The sequence below is a fragment of the Nicotiana tabacum genome, chromosome 4 (assembly GCF_000715075.1).
Source record: "Nicotiana tabacum cultivar K326 chromosome 4, ASM71507v2, whole genome shotgun sequence".
In the NCBI taxonomy this organism is placed as follows: Eukaryota; Viridiplantae; Streptophyta; class Magnoliopsida; order Solanales; family Solanaceae; genus Nicotiana; species Nicotiana tabacum.
Genome location: NC_134083.1, coordinates 128,194,693 through 128,206,677, shown reverse-complemented (window position 1 = coordinate 128,206,677; position 11,985 = coordinate 128,194,693). Strand labels below are relative to the sequence as shown.

Here is an 11,985-nt window from a genome sequence, read left to right as displayed (position 1 = left end):
AGCATCTGGGCTTCTATACAAGGAATCCCCAAGGACTGGTAGTACAAATCATGAGCTTCTAAGATTTAGAGTTTACAAAGCTAGTATGAAATAAATACATCATCTGTTTGAAATGAACATAAACATATTTATAATTCTAAAGCTACCAAGAACAAGAGGCAGTTGTAACCGGAATGCAGGTGAATTTCAATGCTAGCTCCCACCATATACAACAACATCAGCTCTAGAATCTGCACGCAAGGTGTAGAACTGTAGTATGAGTACAACCGACCATATGTACTCAATAAGTAACAAACCTAACCTTAGGTTGAAAGTAGTAACGAGCTTGGACACCGGTCACAGTCCAACACCAATAGCCAATAAAAACTCATAAGAACATAATAAAAGTAGTACAAGAAATAACTCAAGGATATGATGCTCAGCTCGTTCACAGTTACGGAAAATAGACATGCTTTTCAAGTATAACAGTAAAACAAAAATCTTTCACCGAAATCACCAAAATATGAGTAAGTCAGAAATCTATGATTTTTTCCCAAAGCCTTTCGACAACATATGAGATATTTCAATCTCAGATAGCATGAGGAAAGTACATCTCTATGCCTACATGTCAATGTGCATGTGAAGTCATGAATATCACAATATCGTACAGCATGAGGAAATGCATCTCTATGCCTACATGCCAAGTATGCATGTCGAATGTGATAAACTCATGTGCTAATGCTCACGGGGTATTCAACCTCCCTTAGCATGCTCAGTCACTCAGCACCTCCCAATCACTCAACACTCTCAATAACTTAGCACTCGCACTCAGTAGATACTTGTGCTCACTGCTGGTATGTCAGACTCCGGAGGGGCGGATCCTACCCAAGCGCTAATATAAAGCGAATCTGGCCTGCTGCAGCATGCAGCCCGATCCCACAATAATAAAGCCTATAAGTCCTGCTGCAGCGTGCAGCCCGATCCATATAATAATATTCCCTCTGTTCCAGTTTATCTGAACCTATTTCCTTTTTGGTCCGTTCCGAAAAGAATGACCCCTTTCTAAATTTGGTAACAATTTAGCTTAAATTTACAATTCTACCCTTAATGAAAAGCTTTTATAACCACACAAATACTCTAGGTCCCTTTTTTGATTTGTTTAGGACTACAAATTCCAAAAGTCTTCATTTTTTCTTACACTTCGTGCCCAGTCAAACAGGTTCACATAAATTAGAACTGAGGGAGTAATATTTATAAAGTCAATATAGTCTGCTGCGGCATGCAACCCGATCCCATAATCATCACTCACAATCAAGCCCTCGACCACACTCCGTCATCAATCTCTCCAGTCTCTCGGGCTCGCAAATCTCATGCCAATAAGCCAAAACAAAGATAACATGATGTGACAACAAATAATAACAGAGACTGAAATATGATATGCAAGTGAATGAATATGACTAAGTATGTAATTGCAATTTAAGCAAATAACTCAACAACATAAATGACCTCAGTGGGTCCTAGCAGAATAAGTACATAGATTAAACCTGATTTCTAACATGGATCACAGCTCCATTACTGTAACACGTAGGAATTTCATGGATAGAAACAAGATTAGGTCACTACACAGTACCACAGAATTAATCGAGTCATAATTCACACGGTGCACGCCTACACGCCCGTCACCTAGCATGTGCGTCACCTCAACACCAAACACATAACACGTATGTTCAGGGATTCATACTCTCAACACCACATAATTAGGTCACTACACAGTACCACAGAATTAATCAAGTCATAATTCACACGGTGCACGCCCACACGCCCGTCACCTAGCATGTGCGTCACCTCAACACCAAAAACATAACACGTATGTTCAGGGATTCATACTCTCAACACCAAGTTTAGAAGTGTTACTTAACTCGAACAAGCCGAGTCCAATACCGAGCAAGCCAAACAATACTCTAGCAATGCCATCCCACGCGTATCAACTTTCGAACGGCTCGAAACTAGCAAAAAGCAACTCAAATACATCAAATAATGCCTAAGAAAACAAACCCAATAGATAAATGTCGAATCTTTAATCAAAGCCCCAAAGTCAACCAAAAAGTCAAACTCGGGCCCGCACCTCAAAATCTGACAAATTCACAAAATCCGATAACCCATTCAATTACGAGTCCAACCATACTATTTTTACTTAAATCCGACTCCAAATCGATGTTCAAAATTTGAAAATTCACTTTATGAAATTTTAGATTAAAAAAAACCAATTTCTCTTTTGTAATCATCAACCAAATGCTAAAAACGAGGATAGATTCATGAAATATAATCAAAATCGAGTAGAGAACACTTACCTCAATCCATATGGTGAAAATCGCCTTAAACATCATCTCAAATCTGAGCTCCCCAACTCAAAATATGAATAAATTGACCAAGCTCTCGATTTATAGCTTATGCCCAGCCATTTTTGCTTTTGCGAACAAATGAGTCGCTTCTGCGACAATACATCCGCTTCTACGGAACCAGCTTAAAACTTGACCCTCGCACATGCAGACAAAATATCCGCTTCTGCGACATCGCAGGTGCGAGCAATCATCCGCTCATGTGCAAGACCTCGCTTCTGCGCTCCAGCCAACCGCACTTGCATATCCTCACATGCGCTCAAAACTCCGCTCAGCGATCTTTCCTCACCCACCCTTTTCCTGCTTCTACAATGAACATCCCGTATCTGCGAAGTCGCTTCTCCAACCAATACTTCGCAGATGCGGCTACACCAGCACCAGAAATTCCTTTAGCAATACAACAAGAGATAAAATGATCTGAACCACGTCTGTAACTCACCCGAGCCCCTCGGGACCCCATCCAAATATACCAACAAGTCCCATAACATAACACAAACTTATTCGAGGCCTCAAATCATGTATAACAACATCAAGACTACGAATCACGCCTCAAATCAAACTTAATGAACTTTGAATCTTTCAACTTCCAAAACTCGTGTCGAACCTTATCAAATCAACTCAGAATGAAATCAAATTTTGCACACAAGTCCCGAATGACATAACGAAGCTATTCCAATTCCCATAACTACAATCCGAACCTGATATCATCAAAGTCAAGTCCCGGTCAAAATTATGAACATTCCAAACCTTCAAATTGCCAACTTTTGCCAAATAGTGCCCGAAACATTCTAGAAATATCCAAATGCAACATCGGGCATACACCCAAGTCCAAAATCACTATCCGGACCTAACAAAACCATCAAAACTCCAATCCGAGGTCAAATACTTAAAAGTCAAATATTGTCAACTCTTCCACTTAAAGCTTCAATCATGAAATTTATTCTTCCAAACTTATTCCGAAACACGTAAAAACCAAAACCGACGATTCGCACAAGTCATAATATATCATACGAAGCTATTCAAGACTTCAAATGGATGAACAAAATTCAAATGCTCAAAATAACCGGTCGGGTCGTTACACCAAATTTGTCTTCTTCAACACTTTTTAAGGACTTAGATTTACAAAGCTAGGATGAAATAATACAAAATCTATTTGGAATGTACATACATAGAATTTGAGTCTAATACTACCAAGGACAAGTGGTAGCTAAATCCAGAAGACAGGTACATCTTCAATGCCAGCTCCTGCCGTACACATCAGCATCAACTTCAAGATCTTCACACAAGGTACAGAAGTATAGTATAAGTACAATCGACCCCATGTACTCAATAAGTAACAAACCTAATCCCAGGTTGAAAGTAGTGACGAGCTCGACATATGGTCAGTGTCCAACACCAATAGCCAATAACAACTCGTAATAATATAATAAAGACAATAAAGTGAATAACGTAAAAGATATTATGCTCAGCTCGTTCACAGTTACAAGAAAGTAAACATGTTTTTCAAGTATAACAGTCAAGGTCTAAATCTTACCACTGAATCAATTAAACATGAGTTTATCAAAAGGACTATTTTTCTCCAATTCACAACAACAGATAAGACTTTTCGTTTACCAATTAGCATGAGGAAAATATATCTCTATTCATGCATGTCAATATACACGTCAGGTCATCAAATGTCATATTACCGTCTAGCATGAGGAAAATACATCTTTATGCATATATGTCACTATATATGTCAAATCATCAATGTCATATCACCGTCTAGCATGAATAAAATACATCTCTATGCTTACATGTAAAATACACATGTCAGGTAAATAATTTCATAGTGTTATCATTAAGTACACTCACTCTTAGCACATTCAAGGTGCCTAGCACAAGTGCCCCACATCAAACACAAAATCACACAGCATTGTACGGGTACCTGACATAAATGCCCCTCACCAAAGCAAGTGTATATATCATTGTGCATGCACTCACTGTTGGCATGTCAGACTCTAGAGGGGCGGATCCTGGCCCAAACGCTAATCAAAAGCCAAAATGGCTTGTTGCGGCGTGCAAACTGATCCAAATATCAATCAACAGCCAATATGGCTTGTTGAAGCATGCAACCCGATCCAAATATCAATAAATAGCCAATATGGCCTGTTGCGACATACAACCCGATCCCAAATATCACTCATAATATGGCTTTGCGGCTCATATCAGTCATCAACCTCTCAAGTCTCGAGGGCTCACAATCTCATAGAACTCAACCCAACAGTATCACATATGGAAGACAACAACTACGTATGATGTAACAAATCATAAATGTACATAGACTAAGGTATGACATGCAAATGAGGAATCATGACTGAGTAAATAACTGTAGTTACAACATATCGATCAAAAACAGCAAGAATAGCTCCATTATATCTCAACCAAATTGTGATGACCCGATAGGTCATCTTTAAATTTAACATTCAATTCTATGCTCCAAGACCTCGAATAGCACTATTTAACATTTCTCGACTTGCGTGCAAAGTTCGTATATTTTTTTTCGGAAAGTTTTATGTGAAAAATTGATAAAAATGAGAGAATAGTGCTTTAAAACTCACTTAAGTTGACTTCGATCAATATTTTGAGCAAACGGATTCGGATTAATATTTTGATAGTTCCGGTAGGTTCATATCATAATTTGGGACTTAGGTGTATGTCCAGAATTAAATTTGGAGGCCCCTAGCTTGCGTTATCATCATTTATTGAAAATTAGAAGTTTGAAAGCTTAAAGATTTCAAACTTTGATCACAAATTGACTTTTATTGATATTGGGCTCGGATTTCAATTCCGAAAGTTGGAATAGCTCCGTTATGTTGTTTGGGACTTACATGCAAAAATTTAGGTCATTCCGGACTGTTTTGACGTGTTTCGGCGCGAGTTTTAGAATTGAAATTTTCATAAATTCATTAAGTTCGAATCGAGGTGTGAATTGTAGTTTTGACGTTGTTCGACGTGATTTGAGACCACGAGCAGGTCCGTATGATATTTTAGGACTTGTTGGTATATTTTGTAGAGATCTTGGGGGCCTCGGGTGGATTCCGGATGGTTAACGGATCAAAATTTGTACTTAAGGAAAATCAGGAATTTTGACCTTCTGTTGAGGGGCTGGGCAGTGTGTGTAGGTGCGGAGATTTTGCCGCATCTGCGAAGCCGCAGAAGCGGCTTGTTGATCGCAGAAGTAGAACGCGGAGGGGCGAGCTTCTTCGCAGAAGCAGACTTTTGTCCGCAGAAGCGTAAGATGTCGCAGAAGCGGGGGCAATCCTCGCATATGAGAGACCGCAGATGCGGCTAAGTGTATCGCATATGCGGAAACACTCGCAGTGTTGAAAACATAGGGGTTCTGACATTTTTATCATTTTGGACATTTCAAGCACGGTTTGGGGCAATTTTTCAGAGGGAATTCACGGGAAAACTTGAGGTAAGTTACTTTTGATCATTGTTAGTCAATAATATTGAATTATCATCGAGTATTTCGATTGGATTACGTGTTTTTGAGGTGAAATTCGAGGATTTGGGCCTAGGGATTTGAAAATAAGACTTGGAGATTTAGAGGTCGAGTTGATGTCGGAATTTGGTAAAATTTATATGGTTGGACTCGTGGTTGAATAGGCATTCACATTTTGTAACTTTTGTTGGGTTTCGAGATGTGGGTCCCACTGTTGATTTTTGAATTGAATTTCAGATTTTAATTGAAAAATTTAGTATTTTCATATAGAATTGGTTTCTATAATTTGTGTTGAGTATATTAAATTGTTTGTGACTAGATTCGAGGCATTTGGACACCATTTCACGGGGCAGAGGTTTATTAGAATCTTGAATTGGTTGCAAAGCGAGGTAAGTATCGTGGTTAACCTTGACTTGAGGGAGTAGGACTTGTTTGTCTATTTGCTACGTGATTTAATGTGCGGGTACAACGTATATGTAAGGTGACGAGTACTTATGCATTGTGGTTGAGTCAAAGCATACAGGTGGAATTTGTTCATTGTGAATAATTACCTATTTAATTAAGATATTCTTGCTTAAGTTTATTATAATTTATTTGATCATTTTTCATGAAATTATTGCTAATTTAATTATTGTTGAATATTTTAGAAGGTGAGTCCGGTATTCTGGTATTGAATTGATTGATAAGTATAGATCCCCGCATTTAAATACTCTTTCGAATTTATATTATCATTCTCATGGTAAGGAAGAGTGTAAAAGCACGAAGGGTGATGCCGTGCCATTTTTACATTATTATTTATTCATTTATAAAGTGAGGAAGAGAGTCAAAGTGAGGAAGAGAGTCAAAGCACGAAGGGTGATGTCGTGCCATTTAAATTATTTATTCATCATACTATGGCTAGAAAGAGAGTTAAAGCACGAAGGGTGATGCCGTGCCATTCATATTATTTATTTATCATTTCATGGGAAAGATGAGAGTAAAAGCACGAAGGGTGGTGCCGTGCCATTTTTATACTTCAGCTACCTATTTTGTTGGTGGTGCATTATTTCGCTGCTACGTGACACTCCCCTGGCTGAAATTTGTATACCATTTCCCTTCACATGTTCCCTCCCAAATTTTAAAATTTGTTAATTACTGTGTTCAATATTGCTTCGTATATGTATATACTTGCACAGGATGTTTACGTATGTGTCTTGTCATAGCCTCGTCATTACTTCGTCGAGGTTAGGCTCGACACTTAAGGAGTACATGGGGTCAATTGTACTCATAGTACACTCTGCACTTCTTGTGCATACGTTGGAGTTGGTCCTAGCAGCGTACCATAGGCTTGCTCAGATTCAGCTACCCAGAGGAGACTTGAGGTATAACTGCATAGCGTCTGCAGTTCTGAAGTCCCCTTCTACTTTATCTTAGCTGTGTATTATCTTTCAAATAGCTTGAATTTTATTCAGACCTTTATTTGTATTATTCTAGTAGCTCGTGCACTTGTGACACCAAATTCATGGGTGTAATTGGATGATTTGGTTGTTATGGTCTTTCGCACTTTATTTCAGTAATTGACTACCGTTTAATTTATTTGTTTAAAAATAGTTAATATTATTCTAACGTTGGCTTGCCTAGCAAATGAAATATTAGGCGTCATTACGGTCCCGAAGGTGGGAATTTCAGATCGTGACAAGTTGGTATCAGAGCAATAGGTTACTTAGGTCTCATGAGTCACGAGAAAGCTTAGTAGAGTCTGAAGGATCGGTACAGAGATGTATGTACTTATCTTCCAGAGGCTATGAAGTTTAGGAACAATATCACTTTTATCTTATTATGTCGTGTGATTTTATTCTATCATCGATGATTGAACCATTATATTCTTGTTCTCTCACAGATGGCGAGAACACGTACTATATCTACCGCCGGATAGGAGCTAGAGCCCCCGGTGGCAACTATGACCAGGGGTAGAGGCTGAGGCCAAGGTGGCGCCAGAGGCCGAGGTAGAGGCATAAATAGATCTCAGTCTAGAGCTCGAGCAACAACACCTGTTGTAGAACCTCAAGTGGATTTGGAAGCGGAGGTTCAAGCTCAGACAATACCTATTGGACCAGTTTAGGTCCCGGAAGGATTCATAGCTCTCCAGTGCTTCAGGACGCTCTAGTCCATTTGGTGAGCCTTATGGAGGGTGTGGCCCATAATGGTACATTTCCAGTGGCACCAGCCGTCTCATAGGTTGGGGGAGGAGCGCAGACTCCCACTACTCCTGCTCCGGAGAAGATGGCTCCCCAGTATCAGGCTCCAGCAGCCCCGCCAGTTGGGGTAATTCAGCCGGTGGTTGTGGCACAGGACGGTGATAGGCCCGTCATGTCTTTTGAGGCTTTATTGAGGTTGGACAAGTTTACTAATCTCTTTCTAGTTCACTTTAGTGGTTCACCTTCTGAGGACCCATAGGATTATCTTGATCGCTTCCATAAGGTACTGCGGAACATGGGTATAGTCGAGACCAATGGGGTGGATTTTGCTGCGTTTCGGATGACGGGTTCCGCCAAGAGGTGGTGGAGAGATTATATGTTGACCAGACCAGCTGGGTTGCCTGCACTTACCTGGGATCAGTTCTCTCAGCTATTTCTAGAGAAGTACCTCCCTATCACACTAAGAGAGGATTACCGCAGGCAGTTTGAGCGTCTCCAGCAGGGCAGTATGACTGTTACTCAGTACGAGAGCCGTTTTGTGGATCTAGCCCACCATGATACTATCTTTCTCCCTACTGAGAGGGAGAGGGTGAGGAGATTCATTGAGGGACTCACTTAGCTTATCAGGCTTTAGATGGCCAAGGAGACCGGAAGTGATATTTCCTTTCAGGCAGCTGCAAATGTTGCTAGACGAATAGAGATGGTTCTTGCTCAGGAAAGGGGATAAGTGTCTGATAAGAGACCTCGTCAATTCGGTGGGTTCAGTGGTGCCTTGTTTGGAGGCAGGGGTAATTTTGGTAGAGGCCATCCTCCCAGGACATTTCAGTCAGCACATTTCATTCCAGTAGCAGTTACCTATTCTTCAGAGCGGTTAGCGGAGATTTACATCTGCGAGATTGCCCGCCTTCACGGTGTGCTAGTGTCTATCATTTCTGATCGAGGTACGCAGTTCATCTCGCACTTATGGAGGGCTATACAATGTGAGTTAGGCATGCGGGTTGAGTTGAGTACAACATTTCATCTTCGGACGGACGGATAATCCGAGCACACTATTCAAATATTGAAAGATATGCTTCGCACTTGTGTTATGGATTTCGGAGGTTCTTGGGATCGATTCTTGCCACTTGCGGAGTTTGCCTATAATAACATCTACCAGTTGAGAATTTAGATGGATCCATATAAAGCATTATATGGGAGGCGATGTCGTTCGCCAGTTGGCTGGTTTGAATTGGGAGAGGCTCGGTTGTTGGGTACCGATTTGGTACAGGATGCCTTGGATAAGGTCATGATTATTCAGGATCGACTTCGCACAGCTCAGTCTAGGCAAAAGAGTTATGATGACCGTAAAGTTCGTGATGTTGCATTCATGGTCGGAGAAAGAATATTGCTCCGGGTTTCACCTATGAAGAGTGTAATGAGGTTCGGAAAGAAGGGCAAGTTGAGCCCTAGGTATATCGGACCCTTTGAAATTCTTGAAAGGGTGGGTGAAGTAGCCTACATGCTTGCACTACCAGCTAGTTTATCAGTAGTTCATCTAGTGTTCTATGTGTCTATGCTCCAGAAATATCATGGTGATCCGTCCCATGTGTTAGATTTTAGTTCAGTCCAATTGGACAAAGATTTGACTTATGAAGAAGAGTCGGTAGCTATTTTAGCCCGACAAGTAAGACAGTTGAGGTCTAAAAGTTACCCATCAGTTCGAGTGCAATGAGAGGTCAGCCAGTTAAAGCATCTACTTGAGAGTCCAAGTTGGACATGCGGAGTAAATATCCACACCTTTTTACCAGCCTAAGTACTTTTTTTCTAATTCCGTTCGAGGACGAACGTTTGTTTAAGAGGTGGAGAATGTGATGACCCGATAGGTCATCTTTAAATTTAGCATTCAATTCTATGCTCCGAGACCTCGAATAACACCATTTAGCATTCCTCGACTTGAGTGGACAGTCTGTATATATTTTTCGAAAACCTTTTATGTGAAAATTGATAAAAATGAGAGAATAGTGCTTTAAAACTCACTTAACTTGACTTCGATCAATATTTTGAGCAAACGGACTAGGATCAGTATTTTGACAGTTCTGTTAGGTCTCTATCGTAATATGGGACATGGGCGTATGCCCATAATTTAATTTCGAGGTCCCTAGCTTGAGTTATCGCCATTTATTGAAAATTAGAAGTTTGAAAGTTTAAAGATTTCAAAGTTTGACCACAAATTGACTTTTATTGATATCGGGCTCGGATTTCAATTCTAAAAGTTGGAATAGCTCTGTTATATCGTTTAGGACTTCCATGCAAAAATTTAGGTAATGCTGGACTATTTTAATGTGTTTCGGCGCGAGTTTTAGAATTAAAAATTTCATAAATTCATTAAGTTCGAATCGAGGTGCGAATTGTAGTTTTGACGTTGTTTGACGTGATTTGAGACCCCGAGTAGGTTCGTGTGATGTTTTAGGACTTGTTGGTATATTTGGTAGAGGTCCAGGGGGCCTCGGGTGGATTCCGAATGGTTAACGGATTAAAATTTGGACTTAAGAAAAATCTGGAATTTTGGCCTTCTGGTGCAATTGCACCTGTGGATTTTTGACCGCATGTGCGAGCTCGCAGAAGCGAGACGAGCATCGCAGAAGCGGCCTGGCGAGGGGCTGGGCAGTGTGTGCAGGTGCAGAGCTTTTGCCGCATCTGCGAAGCCGCAGAAGCGGCTTGTTGATCACAGAAGCGGAACGCGGAGGGGCGAGCTGCTTCGTAGAAGCGAGCAACCTCTTCGCAGAAGCAGACTTTTGTCCGCAGAAGCGTGAGATATTGCAGAAGCAGAGGCAATCCTCGCATATGCGAGACCGCAGATGCAGCCAAGTGCATCGCAGATGCGAAAACACTGGCGATGTTAAAAATAGAGGGGTTTCGACATTTTTGTCATTTTGGACATTTCAAGCACGGTTTGGGGCGATTTTTCGAGGGAATTCACGGGAAAATTTGAGGTAAGTCACTTGTGATCATTGGTAGTCAATAATATTGATTTATCATCGAGTATTTCGACTAGATTACGTATTTTTGAGGTGAAATTCGAGGATTTGGGCCTAGGGATTTGAAAATAAGATTTGGGAATTTGGAGGTCGAGTTGATGTCGGAATTTGGTAAAATTTGTATGGTTTGACTTGTGGTTGAATGGGCATTCACATTTTGTAACTTTTGTCAGGTTTTGAGACGTGATCCCCACTGTTGATTTTTGAATTGAATTTTCGATTTTAATTGGAAAATTTAGTATTTTCATATAGAGTTGGTTTCTATAATTTGTGTTGAGTATATTGAATTGTTTGTGACTAGATTCGAGGCACTCAGACACTAATTCATGAGGCAAATGTTTATTGGAACCTTGAGTTTGTTGCAAAGCGAGGTAAGTATCGTGGTTAACCTTGACTTGAGGGAGTAGGACTTGTTTGTCTATTTGCTACGTAATTTAATGTGCGGGTACAACGTATATATAAGGTGACGAGTACTTATGCGTTGTGGTTGAGTCAAAGCATGCAGGTAGAATTTGTTCATTGTGAATAATTACCTATTTAATTAAGATATTCCTGCTTAAGTTTATTATTGTTTATTTGATCATTTTTCATGAAATTATTGCTAATTTAATTATTGTTGAATATTTTGGAAGGTGATGCCGGTATTCTAGTATTGAATTGATAGATAAGTATAGATCCCCGCATTTAAATACTCTTCTGAATTTATATTATCATTCTCATGGTAAGGAAGAGTGTAAAAGCACGAAGGGTGATGCCGTTTCATTTTCACATTATTATTTATTGATTTATAAAATGAGGAAGAAAGTCAAAGTACGAAGGGTGATGTCGTGCCATTTAAATTATTTACTCATCATATTGTGGCAAGAAAGAGAGTTAAAGTACGAAGGGTGATGCCGGGTCATTCATATTATTTATTTATCATTTCA

At 40.1% G+C, this 11,985-nt stretch overlaps 1 pseudogene; it reads right to left on the bottom strand.

Moving 5' to 3' along the window:
- Positions 1-11,985, bottom strand: part of LOC142180112 (uncharacterized) — a 223,071-nt pseudogene that overhangs the window by 27,480 nt on the left and 183,606 nt on the right.